Consider the following 18,694-nt stretch of genomic DNA (forward strand, 5'->3'; position numbering starts at 1 on the left):
CTCTTCACGAGTGAGCCACTAAATCTTCGTGAATTTTACTGTTACTTGTATATAACTAAACATAGAATTTTGATCCATAGGCTGATGAATCGTACAAATCAGCTTTTTTGGAAGAGAGGGCACACATGTTAATCTGGAATGAATGAATGGTTGTTTAATGACATTTATAACATATTATGACAGCCAAGAATTGTTAATGGTCTCAGCTCAATATCAATATTCAACATAGAACCTGCATGAAGAAAGAAACGGATACATCATACAGGATTAGAGTGCCCTCACTATATAGTACTAGATTAACACCTGCAACGCGGGGGGATTTTTTTTATTATTTTTTCTAAAGTTTTAATATTTTTATACATTAATATAATTTTAAATTCAAAATTATTTTGGAACTGATGATGTCTTACACACTAACTCAATATTTGAACTAAGCTTTTGCATATATTAAGCAATCATATGACGCAACTTAGTAGAGTGGGACTCCGAGATCAGTTGCAGATGTGGTTTTAAGAATACTAAGTATCTTTCAATCTACTTAAACTTAAATTTGTTGAATTCGATCTGCGTACACTTAGGACTCGAAATGATGTCGGTTTAGACATAAGCTTTGTCAAAATCTAAGTAGTTCATCTGAATATTACTTTTTGTTCATTTAGGGACTTTGGTCTTTTGTTCATATATGACTCTTTTTTCAATGCATTAGAAAATATAAAGACCTTAGAAAAACAAAAAACAAAAAAGATAACGGCTAACATGATATTGAAAATAAAAGTAAAATTTTTTGAGAAGTAGAATTTTACAGTCATGTTCGGGCTTAGGTAAATACTTAACTGTGCTACCAATATTTATATATCATCTTCTCAGATAATATCACCTACAAAATACAAGCACAAAAAAAAATTTATATATCATGATTTCAAGTAGTTTTTTTTTGGAAAAAAGTAATTTTAACGTAAATTTCAAAAAACTACAAATTGAAAACGACAAGAATACATTGAGGATCATATGGTGGACACTAAACCATAATCTTTACTATCATCGATTTCACTTTCGCTTTTATTTCTTCTTAATATTTGGAATGAACAATGAGTTAAAAGTGAAATTTAAAATTTTCCAAATTAATAATGGTATCAGCTATAGAAAGAAAATATCTAGAAAATATATGTCCATTTTATATATAATTTATTAGAAATCCAATTTTCATCCAATTTTTTTAAAATGATGGACTGTATTATTATTTTTAAATTGATTAATTTTCTTTTTAAAATTATGTTTTAAATCTATTTCACTTTGGCTTTGTCTTAATATTCGAAAATCAACAATAGGATAAAAATAAAATAAGAAGAAAATTCAAATTATTAATGGTCTCAGCTCTAGATAAATCAAAATGTGACTGTGTAAAAAAAAAATCTAGAAAATATATGTTTACTATATATATAATCTGATTTTGTTTTTATGAATAAATAAAAAAAATTGTGTCATTACAAAAAAAAATATATAATGTTTATTTGTTTTAATTTGATTGATTATCTTTTTAAAATGATGTTTAAAAAAGAAAAAAAAAACTGATATGGTAAACTGGAATACTAACGTGTATTAACTAAAATTTAGATTGGGTTACCTATTTAAATGATATGACAGTTCGAGACAAAAAAAAAAAAAAAAAAAAAAAGTTGAGGTTTCCCACTAGGAGAAAACACAGTAGTTTAGTTATATTGATTTATCATTTATGAAAGGGAAAATAAATATCTATTAAGAATAAAATATTGCTTATGATGCACCAATACCGACGAAGAGGCTTATATTGGTGTCAAGACTTAGGTGTAATGAACTTTTGTGGCTACGTACATTTTGTGATTAAAAATCCATGAGAATTTTCAATGAAGCTCGCAAAGACTTCTCCATTAAGAGAGTTGACGTTTAATCCAAGTTCAAGAACCCTAAGCCATTGAAATTCCCATCTCTTTGATAAAAAATGGAATCTTTCATCTACTATGAATAACCGATAAATATACAATTTATTGTGTTACTCATTGTTCTCTCCCTCATAACCAAAACTACAAGAAAAATAACATCGAAAAATAACCAATGGGGTTATGGCCGGAGGCTCGATCTGTTTTTTAGGGAGAGTAGAAACCAGAGGCGTTTAGAGCACTCCCATTGGTCATACCTTTGGGATGTGTCTAAGTTTTTTAATAATAAAAGTTAAAAAAATTTAAAGTTTTAATCCAAAACGAAACGACGAAAGCAATAATCGATTTATCAAAATCCAATCGAAGTTTTGATCGGTTTCGAGACAAAATGGATCTCTCCAAGTCGTCTTTTTCTTCTCCGATTCCGCTTACTTCTTCTTTGTTAGGTCAGAAATTTTTGGTGACACAATCGTCGCGCCGCAGCTTCGTCTCCAACCAGAGGTCGGATAAGATCCCATAGTGAGTCTCACTCAAAATTATGTATCCAATTTTGTAATTTTCAGAGGTTCTAGGATTAAATTGTTAACGAAGCTTCTTCTAATTCTCTATTGTTGTGTACATTGGAGATAATATTATTTGTTTCTGTTTTTTTTTTTTTTTTCTATCAACAGTCGAACAAGAATTGTGTTTTGTTTTGCAGTTTTGTAGAAATTGTATGTGTTTGAAATGTTTGAAGCTAGTATAAGGTATATTGAGGTCTTTTCTGTATAAGGTATATATAGGTCTGAAACTTGGCAATGTAAAGAAGAAAAAATGAGCTCCAATGGTGGTGGCGACGACTATAGCACCAAAAGTATTATTATACATTACCAACTATTTTGACCATTGCTTGGTGTTTCTGTTGTTATAGATTGGTGCTTGCTTTGCTCGCCATTGCTTGTGGAACTCGACGAGTGTCTTGGTTCCTTCTGCGGAGTTTTCTAGCTTATCTAGCAAACCCAATGATTTTCTTCTTTCCTCTACTCGAAAGTTTATTGCTTTTGTTGCTTACATACACCTTTTGGGCTATGAGGTTAATTTCATGCTTTCTGTGGTCTGTGGAATGGGCCTTTCTTAATTATCTCACTGGGCAATTTGCTTTACTCTTATGTTTAACTGAGTTTAGTGGAGAAAGATTCATAAAAGGCTAGTATTGATGTTCATAAAATGCATTTATAAAAGGCTAGTTTTTGTTAATTCTTGTTTGATGTTCTTTTGTTAGGTTCTGAGTCAGCTGCTGGTGAAGAAACTTATGCTCTTGAGTCCCAAACTGCTGCCGTACTAATAACCGTGGCGATGGTATTTAACTTTGTGACAATCTTCTTGGCTTTGATGTTTGTTGTTTTCATGTGTATGTGGCGTTTTCATTTGTGATTTGGTGATGATGATAGGTTTGCTTACGGCTGTTCATAAGGATTATTAAAGAGTTGTGAACTCGACGGATTTTCTTTTTAACGATTGTGATGACAGAGTTGAACAGTTGCTACATGTAGAATTAGTTCCTCCTTACTCTCAGTACGATGCTCATCAACAAGTTTTGATTGTCAATACTCATTTGCTGTTTCCTCATGATTCAACTTTGTCTATAGTAAGACTGCAGCAGGTAGAAAAATTTGTTATTATTAACTCTGTTATCATTGTGTGATGATTTTTGTATCTTTATAACTAAACAAGATTTTGGTTTTGGGCAGGTTTATAAGATTCTTCAGTATGTAGTGTCACAGTCTTCAAAACACTGTGAATACATAATTGGGCATTAGGTTGAGAGATTTGGCCGAGACTATGATTGATTTATGACATTGACATTCTTCTCCTCAAGCTGGTTCTTGGTGTTGTGGAACTTGGTCGTCGTGTCCTGTCTCTTGCTTCATCGTCTTCGCGTTTTATCTGGAACGATTTTTTCACCTTTTGCCAACGCAATCCCCAGTTTTGTGTCCTGTCTCTTGCTTCTTCTTTTAAGTGTCTTGATTTCATCATCTCTACAACCTGCAGAATTTTCTTCCTTTGCCTCCAACTGCTCGTCTTGCATCATCATCCTCATCTTTACTTGTTCCGTGAAAAGCACTTGAGTATTGATCTTGTTTTATTATATGATGTTTAGCTTTATGTCAATCACTTATATATTACTCTTTGAATTCAAGAAAGGCCAACAGATTTGTTCTGTTGTATTTCATATATACCTGGACAATAGTTCTCAGAGGCAACGGATCGAGTAATATCTAATACCAGCTAGCTAGAAGTGTGACTATATTATGTCCGGATAGAGATGAATATGTTGCAAACTCAACATAGAACAAGAAATCAATGATCAGTTTTGTGTTGATTTTGGAATCAAGACACTCATATTTAGGGATGACTAATGGGAGGATCAAAACTAAAAACAATAGGATGAAGATTTAAATTTAGATTAATATTATTTTTAATATTATTAAAAGTTAGAGACACTAATTTGAGGATGTGCAATGGGTTTGCTCTTAGGGTTTTAACAGCATCACACATACGTGATACTGTGTTATGCGGTTCAGGGTTTTAACACCACCCGTGTTACCTATCCATATTAAAGAGTCTGAGAGACTCTACTTCAACACGAGCCTCCGACTTTAACCCTTCTTAGCGTGAAATGCTGTATTCTGTGTCTTGTGGACGCTTTCAAACACTTTTCATGCTTTAAGTCCATCATGCAGTTTTCCTTTAAGAAATGTTTCATTTGCTGAATCATATCCTTGCTAGAAACTGAAGAAACACATTTACTCAAAATATTTTAAGAAGTTTTAATCACAGTTTAATATACAGTTTACAGGAGTAGATTCTACATAATCCATTTTTCTCTTAAGCTCCATCTTCAAGCTTTATGGCCAGCTTCATTACAAAATCTACAAGCTTGTTTCAAGTTCCACATTATCCTCATGATTCCTTACCACACTGTGATCTTCATGACAACTTGACATGTGGGAGAAAGCTTTTTGGATGTAAGAAGCTTCTTGTAGCTCTCATCTTCTTGGTTCGTTAAGGAAGAATCTGAGAAACTTAAAGTTTCTTGAGGATTGCTGAATTCACACGAAAGTAATTCACTAGATTAATCCCAGTTTGTTTCTCCATTATCAGTTGGTTGATCCTAACATACTCCAGCGTCGATATCAAACACTGAGGCACAATGGTAAGACCATCAGTTTCCTCTAGCGTCGGTGAATCAGAAAAATTCTGAAAAAGATACAAACTTGTGATCCTCAAGCCCTACGTTTGCAAGCTTTAAAGACACAGATACCTCTAGATGTTGAACTACGCTGTGGATCACTTCGGCTATCAACTCCATGACTCCATTGTTAAAGTCCCTGGAATCATGATACCTTACCTTCTTTTTTTCTTGAGAAAAGTCGAAAAAAGTTATCTCTTTCACTCGTTCGAAATAATTATATTCCATGGTTATGTTGAACTTTTTCAGGCATGATTCCACGTACGGTTAAGCTCCAGAAATCTACGCATCACCCTCGAGTCATGACTTATTCTCGAAGGGGACCAGAGAAATTCCCATATCTTCGCTTGTCTTAAACGAATTGCTGATGGAAAGGTACGAGAGTATGTGAGCTAGCAAAGGATCTGGCAATTCGCTGATTCTATCAAACTCCATTCATAGATCAAAACCGAATCCTGAGCGATGAGTTTCTCTACCTTATTCCAAAGTCTAGGATTCAAAGTAGATAAAAAGAATCTAAGGTTTGAAGAACTGACCTTCGAGAGATAGAAGTCGGTTAAACGTAGAAAGAAAGCTACGAAACAAATCAAAGATTGGGTTTTTTTTTATGGGAGTGTCTCAAACGAGCTTCTCTTTTGATTAAATGATTATTTAGGGCAAAGACAAGTTACTTTTTGTTAAGTTATGTGAGAGCTTTGTGTAACAACAATGTCGGCTAAACAAATTAATAGAGATCCCACATCGAGAACTTTAAAGGATTTAATCATGTCACCACAAGATTGGGATGATATAGCTTCGAAATTTGTTACACAAATAATCTGTAGCAAATATTTGTGACGATTACTAACTAATTAGTGACAAAAATAAAAAAAAACTATATTGTAGCAAATTTGTAGACTTTTGTAGGATTATAGTGACAATTTAGTTACAAATATATTTTGTGGTAAATTATTACTAAAATGTAACAAATATACTCACAAATAATATATCATAACAAAATTTGTAAAAACATTTATCCTCTATTTCGACCTAGGTTTTATTCAACATCTTCCTTTTAAGTCTTAATAGTTTCGTTTATTGGTTTGAAGGTGTAATTCATCTTCACCCCTTCGCTGGTGATGAGCCAAGCGCCGTCGTCTATGGCGGAATCGAACGGACAAAAGATTGATTTAGAGGTTATGGTCTCCGGTGATTGGCGATGGTGGCTGGGTCGCTTGATTTATGGCTCTTCTATCTCCAATTAGGGTTTGCGACAGTAATAGGTTATCAATTTCGATTGATGTTTTTTTTTGCTGCTTCACGTAGAGCAGGTTGTTTTCTTCACACTCTTCTATATATGTTACACAGTTTTAGTGTTGTGTTGTGGTGTGGTGAACGAGTATTAACTTAATTCCCTTGTTAATGTTAGTGCCTTAGTGGTTGTGTGTTGTTGTGTTGTGTTGTGTTGTGTTGAACGAGTCTCGGATCTCTTCTTCAACTTGGTTCCCCTTTGGTATTTTCTGTTTATTTTGGGCTACTCTAAACATTTACATGGTAGCAAAGATATTATACAAAGGCCACTTGCCATCATTTATAGCTGATGGTTACGTAAGTTGGAAATGCTCATATGAATTGAATTTGAAGGTCTTCATTTAGATTGGCTTTTCAGTTTCTGTCCAAACAAGTAAATCCTACGTCTCATGTTCTTTCTGTTTTGCTATTGTTTCCTTGTAAGTATCTTGTAGAACTTAACTATTTTGTCAAAATAGTACTTAGGGGCTGTACATATATGATTGAAGATTGATGATGATGACTCCATTTTTCTTTTTAGCCTGCTTCTTTTTTTCCAACATGTATCATATCTTTGTAAATGGTGCTTTTAGAGTAGAAAAATGAATTGTTGAGTACGGAACTGCTGCTGCCCAATTGAACAAGTTTCAACTTCCATTAACGATGTTTTGTGTTTACTATGTTTCATATAGGCGCAACTAAAACCAGCCAAGGCCATCAGGGGAGGCTTACCTGTCTGCTTTCCACAGCTATGTTTTAAAAGCAAGATTCAAGACTCGTTCGAAGGATAGTGTGTTCATCTACTTTTTTTTTTTTTTTTTTCTTTTTTAGGAGTATCACTACAGTTATTAGAAGTATTCTTATGTTTTTAATTTTATTTGTAATACAGTTTTTAAAAAATGATGGTTTCATAGTAATAAATATAGTATTTTATTTTAATATCATTTCATTCCAAAAGTAAAACATTATTCATAATTTATAAATAATTAATAAAAATATAAATATTTATATAAATACAATTCAACAATAGTCATAAATTTATTAGAGAGAGCTAGTAGCATTTTGTATCTATTTGTTACATCTTTGTTCGTTAATTTTTGTAGCTAATTGTTACGAACTTTTCCAACTCGATGTGTGGCAAATTGGCAAATTGCGACAGATTTTTGTCACAACCAGTCGCTATTTGCTACTAATTATCTTGTATCAAATTGGTAGCAAATTACCACAATTAGTGACGGATGGAAAATTTGCTACAACCAAATAATTACTAAATTATTTTGTGGTAAATTAGTAATAAATATTTTTTTTGCTACGAAAAATGGGTTATACCTACAAATAAAATCGTAACTATACACAACTATTCTTCTAGTCTGTATATAAGTAGCATGAGTTTATGTACTTGTAACCAATTGGCTTTGAGGAAAGAAAGCTTATGAATCTTCTTGAGGAATCATAACCCTTGGCCCAATAGGGTTCGTTCAAATTACAATTGGGAAAAGATGATTCTTTAGGAGGGGGAAAAACATGAGCTAAAGCCAATTGGAGTTTTTTGCCCTTTGAATTGTCAAAACAATTTTCATGGAGAGATTTAACTATTCGGAAGAAGAGACAAAACGTACTGTTGGAATTTTTAGAAGATGAAAGAGTGATTCAAAACCCAAAATCAAAACAAACCCAACATTTACCGTTACTAGTATCCACGCCCAAGTCTATAAAATGCTAGGCATAATTGCAAATTTTCATAACAAAAGAGTCATACACTGAACTGCAATGAGATTGTAATGAATGATGATCTGACAATTGGGAGACCACTTTGTGAATGTACGAATCTCCTTGAAGATATCCACATCATGATTGCTTATAACAGAATCTTTAAAATGCAGAATGAGTTTCTTGAGAAAAGCTGAATTCTCAAGAAAATACCTCACAAAATTTTCCCAAATTTGTTCCTCCACAGTCTGTGCTTTTATCTCAAGTCTCAACACATTCCAGATTTGATGACAATCACCAAGGATGATAGCTTAGTTTGATAAAACGTTTGTCTTAACGGAATCCCTCGTCGGAAGCTTAGTTAACAAAAACTCCGGCAATTCACCGATTCTATCACAACACTACATGCATTCACGTTTAGGCACGTATTCGAAGCAACGGTTCATAGTTTGAGGAGAGAGCGTAATGCAAGAAGTGAGATTGGCAAGGTTTATTGACAAGAATGTAAGGAACCTTTAGCTCCCTTCTTGGGCAACACGGTGTGGAGAGGGACTACGCCTACGCTATATTGGTTTAGCATTCGTTAGACCTACTACTCTAGAAAACTCATTTTTTACCTTGTTCGCTGTGACTACTCTGACTCCCCACTGTTTCTCAATTTCTCATGAAACATAGGTGAACCGCCACCTTGTTGTTTGATACGCAAGCCCGTGACACAAATCCTCATGATAATTAAAAATTCTACATCGATGAAGATTTAACGTAACAAGCTATAAGAAAAGAAACAAAGCTCGTTTTTTATCTTGTTTAAAATCAGACATCAACTCTTATTTTTATAGAGTTTTTTAAGAATGAAATCTGTTTAGAAAACTATTAGCACTGAATATCATTAATTGTTTAAATGCATATCCAAACAATTTTAGTTAACATTCTCTACTATTCTTATAACCTAACACTATTAAAATATTTTAAATATATATATATATAATATTCTACAATTAATATATATACAATTAATATCTATAGATATTCTACTATCATTTTTGTTTGAATTTAATTTTTAATTATCGTGAATCATCATATAATACATAAAGTTAATAAAAATGTATTTTTCTGCATATATTGTGATTTGAGTTTTTTTTTAAACAGACATATATTACTTAATTAATATAAAGAGTTTGTTCAACATACATATATAATAAATTTGCCGTATATAGTAAATTTTAAAATTTTAAGAAGTTTAAAATATATAACTGATATATCTAAACTTAATAAAAAATTTAAATTGTGAATATTTAAAAATTTTAAAAATTTTAAATAACACAGGCGAATTATATATAAGGAGACATTATATTAATAAAATTTATATTAAAATATTACACTAACAAAAAATTAAAATAAAAAAATGGGAAGCTGTTTAAAGGAATCGGGAGCACACACCAAAACCTAGTGGACGTTGAAGTTATGGACGTTTCTTCCTGATCAAGTAACTGTTGATCTTGTCATATCTAGAACCCTAGAAACAGTTTCGTGTTGGCTTCTTCGAGGCATCGACTGAGGTTCAGAAACATGTCGGATCGTCATGAAATTTGGTACAGAGTTGCATGATACTACTAGCTAGTTAATGAGCGGTGGGATTGCGTTTCCAACGGTTAGTTAGTTCTTGATTTAATTGCTTGTTTTAGAGACGGGTTTGCATAGAGTTAATTGTAACAAGTTGCATTGTTTGGTTTGGAAAACGAGGTTGGATTGAGCTGAAGCTCTATTGGAGTATTCTTGAGGCATGTTTATATATTTTGGTTGATGGAGAACCAAGGTGGAAGTCTCCAACATGTTAAGGCTAAGGTAAGGGTGGTATTTGCGGATATACAGTGAGCTCTTTCTTTATGTACTCTTTGATAGTTGCTGAGTATTGACTTAAGAATTGTTTATTGATTGAAAGTGTTTGTGTAGATTTGTGTGCATGGTAAAATAGGTTGCTAGTAACATGTATATATGTTAGTAATATAATTTGTTGTTATGAATTAACATATTATATTATAAATATAATTATGAACGTATATGGAAATGAAAATGAGAAAGGAAAGGATACTTGAGGATGTTGGACTATAATGGACCGACGGGTTCATTGCAGGTCATAAACCGCTGACGAGCTGTACGGGAAGAATCAAGCTATGGGCCGTGGTCTTCCAGGAATGGGGTTTGTGAGCCAGAAAAAGTGATAATGGCCAAACCTATAAGTAAAGTAAATCTTCTCAAGTAATATAAAGAAAAAGAAATATTTTAATGTGGTAGTTGCAATGAAAGTGCATAAAATAATATTGATCTTATTGATGAAAAATAAGATATTTGTTTGATTGTTAGACATTATGAATCTATGCTAAGTAGTGGTTGTTGATTATATTTAGAACGTGATTATTGTATATCCAGTGGGCAGAGTTTGATCTCCTCAGAGTTTGATCTCCTCACTGAGTAAACTTGTTTACTTACCCCCTTATTTCCCTTTTTCCAAGTTAGTAATTAAGTTCAAGAGTTGCAGTTTGAAGTTTGTTGGTTGGTGAATTGTAAAGAAAGAAACGTTTTTGGCGAGACCGGATGGATTACACGTTGTCTCGTCTTCTGTGACGGTACGGGTGATACACTGTTCCTGGACTCAAACCCAAAACCTTCAATGCATGTCAATGGATGATAATAATCACATTCAACAGACCGCTTTGTAAATGTAAGAAGCTTCTATCTTGAAGATATCTTTACACTTAGATGTTAAATTCCGCTACCAACTGCCGTACAGATCCACTCCACGAATATAGTTGTTGTGTCCGTTTATACTTTATCAAGAAGTTTTGCATTCGTAATTTTTGATTAAACTTCATATAGTTGTCAAAGAAACTCACACAGCATTTGCCATAAGCTAATGATTTCAAATCTGTTGATTTTTTAATTGCGGCTCAAGTAACAAATATTTAACTCTAGTATAAATTATAATTTGTTTGAATTACTAAAATTAATCATTTAAATTTATTTTCATTATAAGAAAACAAGTGATTTGCAAGGCAGGATACTAGCAAATCCCTGGCAATTCAAATATACCAGTATTTTAATAAGAAAATAGAATTCCAAATCACTTGAGAAAATAAACAATTCCTCGTAAATCAGTATTTCCAAATCTATATTCGTTGCATGTCCTTGCAAGGGGACATAAACAATTTTTAGATACCTAGTAAATTGGTATGTATTTGCTATCGTGTTCTTTGTAGGTTTAGGTAATTTCAAAAAAATAAAATTAATGTTAAAACCGAAAAAACAGAAATGATTTGTCATTTTTTAAAATCGAATTTAATATTTTAGCAGGAATTATATATTGAAACGAATGTTTAAAAAATAACACGCAAAAAAATAACGGTTTTGTGTGGTTGGTACCATATATTATATGCATTTGAAAGAAACTGCATTTTTTTATTGGCCAGATTCATGTATTAAGAGATACATTTCGATGAACTTGAAAATGATGTAAACAATATCTCCATCTATAAGACCTGTGGTCCTCATTATAAATATAAAATGTCATAAGTCACTCTTTCCACATCTCCTAAATCATATAAAAGTCATGTTTGGGATTCTAGGGTTTAAGGCAGCCATGGGAAAAAGGCACAAGAAAGTAGTCCCCACACTAGTAAAATCCTGGTATATAGTTACAGTTACGTAATATTGATATGTAAAAATTTGTAACAAAAAATTATTGGAAAGATTTTTTTGTGAGTAATTTGTTACTTTTTGTCGGAAAATAATGACAAAAAGCTACAAAGCAAAGTCGAAGCGAATTTGTCACAAGATTTGGGACATAATTTTTTGTAGCACATGGGCGATTGTAGCGAATTGTAGTATAATATTTTAAAAATATTAAAAATTATGAACCGCCAATAATGAACCAAAATTTAGCAAAAATTTTAACTTACCGTTCAACACTTTAACAAAAACCGCTCAACACTTAAAAAAAATTCACTTGGTTGTCTTCACTCTTAGCAAGACTTAAATTTTATTTTCATTTTTCTTCTCTTCTCCTTCGTCTCTCCTCCTTCAGATTCTTCATCCGAAAAAAGTGATATAGTGTCAAATAAAACCTAATGTGCACTCAACCACGATCTAGTGGTGTCTTTGTAACACTTCAGGGTCGAATCCACAGAGACCAAACAATATACTATGAAGTTATATAGATCTGAGTATAGCTAAAGCAAAAGAAAGTTTGTGTTTCAAGTAATCGATTAAAAGAAAAATAATTGAAAGTTTTGCAATCAAGGAAGAGTATTGGACGCAGGGAATCAGTTAGGGGATTACAATCACAGATTTAGATGATAGATTGGAATGCATTAAGAACCGTTCTTGAACTCAGATCACAATAATAGAGCTAACCTACTTCCGCACCATTAGCTAACTTTGCAAGGAAACAACTAGATCCTAAACTTCCGTTTGGATCTAGCTGAACGAGCAAGCGTTAATGTTAAAGTCTGATTTGTTCACAAGGTGCCTCAACTTCAACTTCCGTTGGCTAAGGTCCACCTTGCTCACCTATGTTTCTTTCAAGCAACTCAACAACACTTTCGGTGCCACGATGAGTTTAACGTAAGATCTTAATCTAGGTGATCAGTCTAGCTTAAGCAATGAGTACAACTGTAGATGAAGAACAATAAGATCAATCCCAAATCTAGCAAACCGAAGTTTAGAGAATCATAAACCCCCTTTTGAAACCCGAAACCCAATAGTAAAACTACTCAGACATAGAAATAAAAGAACAGCAAAACAAGGATGAATAAATCATAATTGAATTGCAAAGAGAAGTAAAAAGGGTTCAGAAATCTTCTCCAAAGAGATACAAAGGATTAGAGGTCTTGTCCCAAGCTTACAAGTCTCAAAAGCGGCATAGAATAAAAGGTTTCCTTTCTAGAGGTCGAGCCTCGTGCTTAAATAGTAAAATAAAACCCTAAAAGTCGGTTTAAAACGAAAAAGGAAAAGTTGCTTCGGGTTCAGGATCGGTCGATCCGAATGTGGATTGGCCTATCCAGGATGCTTTTTTCTGTGTTTGCTTCATCTGCTTGCTAGTCCGACCAGTCTTCACCAAAATGGCTCCAAATGCATGCTTTCATCCCCAAAACACTCAGTTTCCTTCAAAAGCAACCTAGAACCTGTACAAACTCATAAAAGACTAAAAAGACTCTAGAAACACACTTTGACTCAATAAAAGACTCAAAACAAACCTAAAAACTATGGTTAAAACCTATAAAATACAGACACATCAGATAGCAAGCTTCTTCTCACTCTTTTCCTCTTGTTCTGATACATAGTTTTGGTGGATTATATCAGTTCCGCCTCACATTTCAGATCGATCCATCATCTCTTTGTCACAGATCCATCAATTAGCCTCAGATTTCCAGATCCATCATCCTCGACGCGGCGATGAAACGGCAGGGCTCGTCTCTGAATACGCCTTCAAGCTATAACACCGTCGTTTCTATTGTCGTTGATGTCTCCTTTTATCTCACACGATTCCAATTTCGGGTTACTAACAGAGATTTCATTGAGGAGGAGCAGAAGCTTGGTGAGATTAGGAGACAATTGAAACCGAGTTTCTTTTCTTCTACTTCGTGTCAATCGTAATGGGGGAGTTTGATTTCGAAAGCTTTGCTTGGATTTAGGGTTATTGCAATCGTTGTCTCGTTTTATTTTCTGTAATGGTCTACTGATAGAGATAAATGATGGGCTTGTGATTCTTTCTAAAATTGCAAAGAGTTCAGGTTAAAGTTTCAGACTTTCTTCTAGCTTCACTTTACATATTTCATGTTCAACTATCTCAAGATGTCTCTAAGTTTAGGTTTGGTTCTCGGCTGAGCTCAAAGTGTTTCTTGCTAGATGTCTTTTTTAAAGCTAATGAAGTTTTCCAAAGATTTGATTTATAGTTGGCTAGATGATTCTGCTTTTCTTTCTTCACCTATTGTTTTTTGTGCTTCTCTCTACGCTGCTATATTTGTTTTGTTTGGCCAGAATCTCAAGTTTTGAATCAAGACTTCACCGTTGGTCTGCAAAGAAGGGAAGCAAGAGAATCATCATTGTTGGGTCGTTCCCTAATTTCTATTTCAGAATTAGTAAAATCTGGTTGAAATTGGAGAATTATAATAGAAGAATTTTACTTCTTGGTTTGCAGGTGTAGTCGACTGCAGGTTAGTCCATCTATCCAATACCATTGATATCTTGCAGACGTTCTTTACTGAGCTGGATCATGAGGAAGAAGAAAAATTGTCAAGGACTGGTTAGTTATTCGTCTTTACACATAAATGAACAAATGTTCTGGAGATTGAAAAAGTAAAGAACCTTCGATTCAGTTTTTAACCTCCGATGTTTACAGGAACGAAGGTAAATTGTTGTAAGAAGTGCAAGTGGCTATCTCGGTTCAAGAAGTTTGTCTATGTTCTCGATGAACACTTGCAGGACATGCTCGAACATGAGTTTTATGTTGGTGCTTACAAGGTATATTCACTTGGCTTTTAATGTTTTGGTATTGTAAAGGGTTGAATCTTAATTTTTCAATTACTCTTGTGTTTTTTCTGTTATGGACTATTCAACATGACTTGAGCTTTTTGATCACTATTCACTAGAGTCTGATAAGTGAGTAGAGAGACATATAGCACCAGCCCATAGTACCAAGTTTGACGCTTCATGGAAAAATATGTGTGTCCTATTGTTTGATGGTGTGGGATTCAAAGGGGATGGTAACAACCACTGGGAGTGTGTGTGCCACTGTATAATAAGATCAACTAAGATTACTTCTATATATTGTGTTCTTTTCCTTTGCCATTGTTGTGCTTCTGTTGGATCACATTTCATACTTATTTGGTGTTTGCATTGCAGCAAGTAGACCATGGAGATGAACAATCAACAATGGAGGTTGTTGGCATAAAGAGAGAGATTGACACACGTTCTCAGCTTGTGTGGTTAGTGTTTCTATCTATAAAACATTTTAGAGAGTCTGTTTCTAGCTTACAAAATTTAGTTTTGTTTTTTTCACAGTCCCAGGAGACGTGATAAGTAGTTAAGTACTCTCTACGAACACAAGGGGCCATTTTTCTCCTGAAGTGGAACAAGAAGGGTGATTATCTTCTTACTAGTAGTGTTAATAGAACCGCAACTATTGTTCATGACCTTCGAGAGCATACCAATGGAGTTCTTTAGTCCAATATGAATAGAAGTACTTATGATGTTTTTTGAGAGCTTTTTTTTGATAAAAGGCGTTTAATGATGAACTACTTTGTAAAATTACAGTTATATATCATTTGATGATTAATGGAAAGAAACATGCTTTGTAAGTTCGTAACAAATTGGTTTTGTAGCATATAATTAATTGGATTTTCAATTTATATATTTGGAATAATTTAGCAATACATCATTTTATAATGTAGCACATAAAAATTGCTACAAAACAATATAATATAACAAACTGTCACTAATTAGAGACAAGATTTTCGTCGCACTTTATTACAAGTTTATGACCACAAACATTGTAGCCTCTGGTCGCAAATAAATGACAGCAATTGCGTGGTTATTTGACATTAATTGTTTCGCATCCTTCAGTCGTTATGTGTCTCAAACAAACACAGTAATTCATAGCAAATGGTAGCATTTTCCCACAAATTGTGTAGTCTATAATTTGTAGCACATTGCGACACTTAGTGACGATGGAAAAATTTGCTAGGCCAAATAGTTATTAAATTTTTTGGTCGCAAATTTGTAACTAATCTTTTCTTGCTACAACAATCATGAGATAACTACGGAATTATTAGTAACTATATGACAAGTTTTTACTAGTGAGGAATAAGCAATGATGTCTTGATCTAATAGCCACTAGATTCATATGGGCTACTGAGGAATAAGCAATGATCTTCTTTAGATCGATTTGTCTTGAAGTGGTCAAGGGTGTATATATTATAGCAATAAAGTATAAATGAAGGGAGTAGAACAAAGTGTCGCTTTGGGAAACATGGGTATCGAAAATCTTAAAAACCTGTTGGTTCTTCGTTATCTGTATATGGTCTTTTTCCAAGATTCTCATTTTGTATGGTCTTAAGCGCATCTAGTTTATTTGTTTATTTTACTCTTTTATTGCCAATAGTCACTAGATTCATATGGGCTACTGAGGAGTAAGCAATGATCTTCTTTAGATCGATATGTCTTGAAGTGGTCAAGAAAGTATATATTATAACAATTGCGCTTAAAATATAAATGAAAGGAGTAGAACAAAGTATCGCTTCGGGAACCATGGTATTGAAAATCTTAAAAACCTGTGGGTTCTTCGTTATCTGTATATGGTCTTTTTTCCTAGGTTCACATTTTGTACGGGCTTTCAGTTTCATGTTTCCATTAAGCGGGCGTGGTTATTGGCAATAACTTATTGAATCCATTGTCTGGGCTCATAAAAAATGAAAAAGTTTATCCTGCTACTCAGCCTACAGCCTTGAGCATTGTACAAGGATGTGTTGTAGGAGTAACCAATTACCTACAAGGTGGAATTGCCACAACATGGCCATTCTTCTTAGCAAGAATTATTGCAGTAAGATTATGGCTAGGAGGATTTGAAAGGTATTATGGCTACAGGATGGAATAGTTTTTTTCAACTTGTTCATTAACTTCCATTTAAATGATGAAAATTGGTTGAATAATTTTTTTCAACTCCTTCAATCTTTTCAGTTGTGCAACCATTTGCATTAAATATCTTCCTCTTCATTCTTTTTACGGTGCTTACAATCATGGTTGTTCCTCCTGCAATAACCGATTTAAATATCTAAAACAAGCTGGAGGATTAAGTTAAGATCATTCATTCGTGAAGGCAATACACCACTTACTCTAGAGAGACCATTGAAATTGTTTTGGCTGATGCGTCTGTAAGATTATTACTGATTAAGTTATTTATTTTATTTATATATTTTATGGTGACAAATCATTATTTTTTAAATCAATACGTGTTATTACAGATATCATCGGTTAGGTGGTTAACATGGGTGAATGTGAATACACTCCACTGTCAATGAAGCTCACGAAGCATTTGCCAGGAGGAAAATCATATTTTACGTTCAAGTCAAGCCGAGGAACGTTTAACCAAATATTTCTCCATCTGTTGGATAACACGCTTGACTTAATTAACAGAATCTTTGGTCGGAAGGTCTAAGAGTATCCGAGTTAGCAAATAATCCGGCAATCCGCTGATTATATCGCAATCCATCACGACAAACAAAACCCTAATTTCCAAAAAATAAATAACATCAAAGGTCTTTATCATAAACCTGAGATACAATACAAATTATACAGGCCATTACAATCAATCTGAGTCTTAAGAGTCGATTTGATTCGTCGGTTGGGTTGTCGCTGCCGAAGTGAGAACTGGGAATTAGGAGGAAGAATTGCAAGTTTGTGAAATGAAAAAAGAAAAAAAAATTATCTTAGTCGAAAAAGATATCACTTTTTTGTTTTGTTTTTAATGTTTTCTTTGGTAACGTATTTTTTGTAATTCAATTTCTTTTATGTCTTATTATATATATAGCTTTATCGTATACTTCCGGTTTCAGATTGATGTTTAGAAGCTTTTACACATTTTAAGAAAACAATGATTACTGAGTTTAAATATATTTTTTTCTTTGACTAAAGAGATATTATTTAATTTTAAACCAATAACAATTCAAAATTTTAAATAATTTCAATGATTACTTCTTGAAGTTTACAAAACATCAATCTTTGTGAGACAAAAAAAAATCCTAAAACATCAATTTTTATAAGACAGAGGGAGCAGTGGTAACCTGTTTAAGATAACATGGAAGTCAAAATACATGTATATTCAGAGGAAGCTGGATTTGAAGTCTAAGTATGTTATTGATTTTTCTGAAAGTGGTTTGTGTTAGAATCAAGACGTTGAAGTCTTTGTTGTTGTTCTGTTGCTTGAATATCCTTAATGTCCTCCAAGAAAGTGAGATTCAGATCAAATGTCTTACACTGGATGAGTAGATGTCAATGTATTTGAGTCCTGGAGCATCAATCTCATCAACGGCATACATATTCTACACAATCCATTCTTCTCTTAAAATTTTAAACTTACACAAAAAGCTCTTGTTGGAGCTGGTTTTAGCATCAAAGCTTGCTCTCAAGACCAAGATGCAACTCAATCCGGAAAACTGTGAATGTGTCTCATAGTATGGCTAAGGGCCTAACGCTAAAATGGAGATTGAGACCTCAAAACACACTTACTCGTAGAATAAAATCAGTCAACGGACTCTTGTTATTTGGGAGGGCGAGTGAGTAACGTTGGTTGTGGAGAGAATCTCGCACTCCTGTAATAAAAAGAACGAGAGGAGTCTTCACCTTGATGATATAATCTAAGGATAGCTCACCTTGGGCAAAAGAAAGAAACATAAATTAAACACCATTTTTACAAACCCCTTTATCAATCAAATATACGTCTTTGTATATCTAGAGTCTAGCCACTTACGTTATCTACTTACCAACACCATATTTTCCATATCATTTGAGATGG

General features: G+C 33.4%; 1 long non-coding RNA gene across 5 annotated transcripts; it reads left to right on the plus strand.

Annotated features, from left to right (window-relative positions):
- Window positions 1-1,969: 1,969 nt before the first annotated feature.
- On the plus strand, window positions 1,970-4,130 carry LOC104760437 (uncharacterized). Of its 5 annotated transcripts, XR_015588234.1 has the most exons (5): window positions 1,974-2,435; window positions 2,827-2,988; window positions 3,178-3,254; window positions 3,347-3,558; window positions 3,647-4,130. It is a non-coding gene; the product is annotated as an uncharacterized LOC104760437 (long non-coding RNA). The 5 variants fall into 5 exon arrangements; XR_762911.3 differs by having other exon boundaries at window positions 1,970-2,435; window positions 2,827-3,254; XR_015588233.1 differs by having other exon boundaries at window positions 1,986-2,988.
- Window positions 4,131-18,694: the final 14,564 nt, after the last annotated feature.

This window comes from Camelina sativa, chromosome 18 (genome assembly GCF_030686135.1).
Source record: "Camelina sativa cultivar CO46 ecotype springtype chromosome 18, ASM3068613v1".
In the NCBI taxonomy this organism is placed as follows: domain Eukaryota; kingdom Viridiplantae; phylum Streptophyta; class Magnoliopsida; order Brassicales; family Brassicaceae; genus Camelina; species Camelina sativa.